This window comes from Henckelia pumila, chromosome 2, assembly GCF_033568475.1.
Source record: "Henckelia pumila isolate YLH828 chromosome 2, ASM3356847v2, whole genome shotgun sequence".
Taxonomy (NCBI): Eukaryota; Viridiplantae; Streptophyta; class Magnoliopsida; order Lamiales; family Gesneriaceae; genus Henckelia; species Henckelia pumila.
This window is the reverse complement of record NC_133121.1, coordinates 118,942,818-118,950,422: the sequence shown is the minus strand read 5'-3', so window position 1 is coordinate 118,950,422 and position 7,605 is coordinate 118,942,818. Positions and strand designations below refer to the sequence as shown.

Here is a 7,605-nt window from a genome sequence, read left to right as displayed (position 1 = left end):
CCTCATCAACTCCAAAGGTCACTCTCGCTGATCCCAAGGACAAAGGGAAAGGTGTGATGATCTACTCACCTAAGGCTCAACCAGCAGCTACTGTAGAGCTCAACTTGATCATCTCTCACGTTCTCCGCACTATCAAGCGTCACCTACAACGCTTTGACAGATGACATCATTCCCGTACTCACCTGACGCTTGCTCAAATATTTCCTAAGTGGAAAGCTCTGAATGTTATTGAGCAAAAGATGCTTCTTTTTGCTGACACTGAAGACATCGTGGAGGCTCTGGGAAGAAGACAGCTCATCGACTTGAAGCTTCGAGTAAGCCTGGTATCTCTGTTGATTAATGAGCGTGTCAAGAACTTCAAATCCAAGAGTCCTACCGCCGCCGATGACTTTGTGATTTTGACTGGACTACAGAATACTCTATGTCAAATCACTCAACTACTTCAGCACTTCCAAGCTCTTAACAACGTAACAACGACAGCTTCAGCAGCTTGTTTACAGGCTTATGGACTGGAAGCACAGGTGATGATGAAGACTTTTCTTACCCAAGATCAGGGTGAAGAAGACGTCTCTGCTCTTACTCTTTCAGATGGGATTCTGACCGGTCTCATCACTGCTGACCTGTTTCAGTCATCCGCTCTAGGATCGATTGTGGGAGCATCTTCATCGGTCGACCCCGCCTCAACCGCAGTCCAAGCAGTAATTCAACCGGAAGCAGCTGTGACTGCTCACTCATCTCCAGCGGCGACCGCTCACACCTCTCCCAGTCGTCCACAAGATTCTTTCAACGTGATTGAAAAAGAGATTCCTGTCACCTCTGTGACAGAGGCTCCTTGCAGCAGTGAAGCAGTAGTGCCCCCAACAGAGATACCAAACACTATTGTATCACTTGCACCTCCAGAACAGCCAGTGACTGATGCTGACCCAGCACTTCAACCATCTCCATCTACTGAAAAGTTTGTGGAAGATCTCATAATGGATGAACCGAGTGCTGATCCTGCTACTCCACCAACCATCTTGGCTGCAGTCGAGACTCTTACATCTCCAACTGTACCACTATTGGAAGGTCCATCAGCTAGCTCCCCAGCCAGATCACCAGCACCACATCATCTTGAGTCTGGCCCGGTGTCACCAAGGAATGACACACAGAGTCAAATGCTTCCGACTGATGACTCATTAATTGAAGCCATGGCCGCAGCTCTGGATCACACTTTGATAAATAGGCTTCATGAGCTCATGCAAACAGTTCGATCCTTCTCACAAGACATCACAAACTCATCCTTATCGGTTGACAATTCACGCCAGACAATGATTCGGCATTTTGAGACCGTGTCTCGAGACCTTGCTCATCTGTCCAAAGAGATCACTGCCCATCATCGCACTCAAATCAAAACGCTCTCTACCGTCTCCGAACAAGTTGTCAGATCCGAAAACCGCCTTCATAGGCAGTTGAATGATCGGATGGACACTATGCAAGCTACTCTACTTGCTCAACTAGATGCAAAAATTGATACTATGCAAGCCTGCCTTGGCACTCAACTCACTGAGATCATCCTTTGACTCAACCAAGGTGATGCCAAAAAGGGGGAAGAAGAGCAACGAAGAGCAGCAGAAGCAAGAAGACGTGAGGAAGAAGTCGACAGAAGAAGAAGAGAAGGCGATAGGTCAGGAGGAGCCAGTTGGTTCAAAAGATGAACAACTTGTCTTTTCTTTACTTATCGCAGCTGTATCTCATTTTGTTTTTCTTCAGTAGGTGTAATAAGAATGCTTATTGTAATTAATGAAATTCATTCTCTCAATGAAGTTCATTTTAATGCTTTCATATTGTTTTTGGAGCACTTAAGTTTTGTCATCACCAAAAAGGGGGAAATTGTTGAATCCAACATTTTGGTGATAACAAACAACAACTCATTGTATAGGAATGTGCTGCCAATCTTTTGTATTTCAGGAATCTACTACAACTCCTACCGCAACCGTCTAAACCCTTCAAGTTATCTACCGAAAGCTTGTCAACCGCCTTTGTCTCTCGACCGGTTGCAGTCACAAGCCTATCGACTGGTTATTCAAACCAGCAGAGGATAAATCTATCTACCGGTAGAGTGCCAACTGCTTATCAAGATATCTCAAGACAAGTACTTATGACAAGACGTTCATTGCAAAATCTTTATCAAAAGCAGAACCGGCGTATCAGAAGATCTGTTGACTCTTGCATCGAGACAACAGGTTGCACTAAAATGGCAAAAACGCAGAATGGCTACAGATAAAGCATTCGACCGTTTATACCAGTTTTGGACCCTGGAAGTTGTCTGCATTTAAAGAAGTGTACGATCTTCATGCAGAATCATCAATGCATTTATGAAGCATTAAATGTGCATTCAATGCAGCATCAGAACGTTCAAAATAAAGACGTTGATGATTGACCTATATAAAGGGAAGATTGCTCAAGAAGTGAAAAAAGAGACAAGAAACACGAAAAATCTCAATCAACTCAATCACTTGAATACTATCAGAAGTCCTCATCTGATATACTGAAGCAATACTTGAGCACACTTACAAGATCATTCACTTGCTGCTCAAATAAACCCTCGCCTACAGCTTACATATTTGATCTTCAAGGATCATCCTAGGGTTTCCAAGCCTCTCGACCGCTCTGCAGTTTGAGAATCTCAACCGGACTGTACTCATTATTGAAAAGATTTGAAGCTACTCTGAAAGCTTCCACCAGTCTGATAAGAACTGAGAATCTTATCTGTGTAAATCTAGGAGTTTTGGATTAGGCATTGGATAAGTCCTAAGTCTGAAGTGGGTGTATTGCAAGACGTTGTAATAACCAAAGTCTTCTAGTGAATTCCTTCCTAAGTGGAAGAAGGGGAGACGTAGAAGGATTAAGCCTTCGAACTTCCATAAATCGTGCCTTAGTATTTACTGCTATTTATCTTACATATTGCTCATACATTGTGTTATAAACTTTGCATCACTAAAACCTCTGAACTATTTCCGCACTACTTAAGTTGTTCAAACCGTTTTAGAAGTTGAGAAAACAGATTAAGTGAACTAAACTTCACTTGATCATTTTGAAAAGAAAGAAGAAAAGTTTCAGAGTGTATTCACCCCCCCTCTACCCTCTGAACCGATCCCAACAATACCTATCATTCAAAAAATAATTCATAAACATATTCAAAGCTTATTCATGAATCCAAAATGTTCAAACCACGGTTTTTAAAAAAACCGGTCTTTGAACTCATATGAGTAAAGTCCATTGCCTACAGCCTTCTTCTTCAACAAGAACTCATCTACTATCCTCGCAGCCAAAGAAAAACTACATACTTACGAAATAAAGAAGCAAACTTAAGGGAAATATGCACAGAGCACAAAGGAAGACAATGTTCATGAATGCAAGAACAAAAGGAATATCGAGCATGGGAACCAAACATTCGAGGCATGGAAACTTTGGCTAGTTTACAAAAGAATTTCATTTGTCACATACTCTATTAATTAAAACCAATATTCCTAGGCGGCATACACATACTCATAACCAGTCAAAATTTAATTCTAACTCATAAACAAAGAATTCAAACCAATAGACATAGTTTAATGAGCAAAATATATATAAATTAGTACTACTTTACAATAAATCTAAAATCTCCAATCTTTCCATAAAACAACACAGGTAGTAACTTTTAAACCACTTGCATTAAGCATATAACCACAAATCCTACGTGGAATTATTCTCCTCTGCAGCATCCAAAAAAAAAATGAATATAATCAGCAACTAAAATTCAAAAATCTCAATTCAAATATTCTGGAAATTCGAAATTATGCTCCGAAAAATTCTGAAAATATGAAATACCTTCAATCGAATACCCACTGAATGTCCCAGTCAATCTATATTAGAAAGTCAGTCAATGAAACAAAAATTACAAATACATCACCAAAATGAAGGGCTAAAAACTCGATCTAAACTGCATAACCATAAGCTAACATATTTCTGACATGCTGAACTAAACCTTAACAAATCAACTTTAACCACATCAACTATAATTCAGTAAAAATCAGTCCACTCATTCAAAAATACCAAGTGATGATTCAAAATCTAAGTGCTTACATATCTTGCTAGTAAACAAGAACATTTCCATCTTGATGACCTATTGGAATTTCAAAAATAACCATATATATCACGAGCAAGAAAAAATAACCAAGATCGATTTTTTTTTTCTTTTTACTGTCAACTAGATTTCAAAAATTTTTACGATTTACTCGAGAGAACACAAAATATGACATTTACTCCACTATAAATCACAATATGCATAAGTAACGAAATGCAAGATACTTTGGCAAGGTGGTATTTCTGTTTGTAACAATAAACTTAACGAGAAAAACCCAAACAGAGAAAATACGCAGATACCTACCTTCAGAAATAATTATTTAATGACATGATTATCTGCAAGTGGCAATACCCAATATGATAAGTCCACAGGAATTTTAAACAGTACATTTGTTGTAGTTTGACATGCTATATGATGAAAAAAACGCAAGCTGACAGTCAAATGCAACTGACCTTTGACCAGCCGTAAATCACATCCATAAAGAATGGTCTAACTGATGCCTCAACAGATACTTCTACATTTACTTCAAGCTTACACTCATCTGTAACTTGGTATTTGAGTCAATCTCTTCTTCTCATCTGTAAAAGATTGCCTTCATCATTTCGATCGCAGCGATGTGAACCGTGATTTGATAAATTTAGACATAAAATAAACAAAGATATTATTATGCCAATGATTTACTACATTATGCTATCCATATAACCTTCAATATAAATATGAATAACAATCAATAATGAAGCTATAAAATCAACATAAACTAAACTAATTAAATCGAAGTGAGTAAAATTCCTTACTCGGGCAGCATGTATATTCGTGATTAATATAGAACAATTCTAACATGTCTATACATTCAAATATTGAGTTCAACACCTATCAAATTCGAAAATCCCAAGTTAACAAATATGGAATTTTGAAATTATTCCAAATAAAATCTGAAAATTAATCAATACCTTCAATCGGCTTCAATATAGTACCTACAACCACGAATAAATCAAATATCAATCATTGGAATTAAATTAACTCGAAATCCCCTAATTTTTGAAACCCTAGTTTGAAATTATAATTCAAAAACTTCGAAACAAGATCAACTCGACATAAACGACCTTCTCCTAGACTATAAAGAGGTCGGCAACGGCGAACGGGCGGCGAACGGAAGGCTGCCGGAAATGGGTTCGAACAGGTTATGAGGAAATCTTGTAAAAATAGGTATCACTAGCTAGCTCTCGTCGCCAGGAATCCAAAACTATGCTCGCTTTCGAAAAGTGATCACCGACGGAAAAGTTACGGCGATTTGAAGCAACGAAAAACTTTGAAAATTAATTAAAGAACAAGAATAATCGGAAAAACAACTGGGAGGATGACGATGAAGATGATACCGAGGTTCTTCTATGATGGCTGATAGGGTAGCTTTCCGGCGGCTAGAGGCGGCGAATCGATGGAGGCGGCTAGGGTTGGGGGAAAAATTAAAGGGGACGCGGGAATGAGATTGTGAAGGAGAGAGAAGAAGATATATGTATATATGTCTGTCCATAATAACTTTTGTGTGTTATTTTACCTCAAATATTTATTTCATATCATTTAATTTTTTATATTCTAAAATATGTTTTTTACAAATATTTTTGCAACTTATTTGACATAAATAAATATTTTAATTATATCAAATTATCGAATAATTAATATCAGAGTTCTACAATAACACAGCTATACCAACTCACAATGATCCAAAAGATCAGCTTGAATTCCTAAAACTTCGGCTTATTGCGCGTTTTAGAATAAGATTGTACAACAACATTTTTTGTGTTCATAAAATAATAAATACAAAGGAGTATTCATTAACAATATTTTTTACAGTTTAATACATGTATTTTTATTAAATAAATTTGGAATAATAATAATAATAATAATAATAATAATAATAATAATAATAATTGAGGATTGTTATTTACACTCCAAAAAGTGTTAATAAAACTCCACCTCATATAATTTATCAATTGTTCCTTACATATATTTTCCTTAAATTACATATAAATTCCTTAAATTATGAAATCTTGATTAATTAACAAAAAACTAAATATAAAACATTTCTACATTAACAACTAAAGATTTTTTTATCAAAAAAAAAACAACTAAAACTTTTATTTAAAAACAATAACATTTAATATTTTAAAAAGTTTCATATTTTTTATAATATACAAATAAAATATTTTTTATTATATACAAATAAAATTTAAAATAACTAAAACATTATACCGATGTACATAAAATATTGGTTAATTTTTTATTCAAGATATATTATAGTATGAGACGTATAAATTTTGAACTTTCAAAATTTTTCTAATCTAAAAAGATATATATCTAAATTATACTATTTAAAATCTTAGAATAATTTTTTTCTAAAACATTTATATATCATAATTTTTTAAATTTTTAATAAATTATATTTTAACAAATATAAATTTGATATGCCATATAAATTTGATTTAATTTTAGTAGTTAATTTGAGCAATTGAATTTTATATATTTGTTGGTAAATTGATACAGATCATTCGGTTTTTAAAACACATCTTCTTATTTTTTTTAAATTTAACTTGATTATAATTATTTAAAAATTTAAATATGTCAAATATATCAATTTTTTAAAATAATATTTATATTGTACACATTTTAAATATTCATATTTTCTATTTTCATTATTGGAATTAAAATTTTTGCAATAAACAATTAATTCTAAAAAGTTGTTTGAACATGAACAAAAAAATTTTAGTTGAAAAAAATCGATATTTTATATATTTCGACATGTTAAATATATAATTTAATTAAAAAATTAGAAAAATTGATAAAAATTTTTTAGAAAAAATTTATTCTATGATTTAAAATATAATATAAATATATATATATATATATATATATATATATATATATTTTATTGTCATGTTTCATTACCAAAATTTTATGTGTATCGGTATAATTTTTTTTTGTTATTTTATATTTTATTTGTATATAATAAAAAATATTTTATTCTATGTTGTAAAAATTATGGCAATTTCTTAAAATATTAAATTTTTATTTGATTTTTAAAATAAAATGTAATGTAGAAATATTTTATATTTAGATTTTTTTCTAGATAATCATGATTTCATAATTTAAGAAAAATATATGTAAGGATAAATTAGTCTAACAATTGATTAATTATATGGGGTGTAAATAACACTCCACATAATAATTTAATGATTGTAATAATAACTTTGACAATAATCATATAAAATAAGTAACACAGCTATATCAACTGACAATGATGGAAACGATCAACTTACCGAAAAATATTTATAATAACATATTTAATATAATAATGAATTGTTTTAACAATAAAATATAAATATAAATATAAATATAAATTTCCTGGTTATAATAACAATTATATAAGAATAAGATATTAAAACAATATTTTTGTGTTAATAAAATAATAAATACAGTGAAGCATTCATTAACAATGTTTTTTT

At 32.8% G+C, this 7,605-nt stretch overlaps 1 long non-coding RNA gene across 2 annotated transcripts; it reads right to left on the bottom strand.

Annotated features, from left to right (window-relative positions):
* Nucleotides 1–3,648: 3,648 nt before the first annotated feature.
* On the bottom strand, nucleotides 3,649–5,308 carry LOC140884874 (uncharacterized). 2 transcript variants are annotated; one of them, XR_012150753.1, is made up of 5 exons: nucleotides 5,209–5,307; nucleotides 5,056–5,079; nucleotides 4,900–4,975; nucleotides 4,558–4,683; nucleotides 3,649–3,884 (listed from the first exon to the last, which is right to left on the bottom strand). It is a non-coding gene; the product is annotated as an uncharacterized lncRNA (long non-coding RNA). The 2 variants fall into 2 exon arrangements; XR_012150754.1 differs by lacking the exon at nucleotides 4,900–4,975 and having other exon boundaries at nucleotides 5,209–5,308.
* Between the last annotated feature and the right edge of the window lie 2,297 nt (nucleotides 5,309–7,605).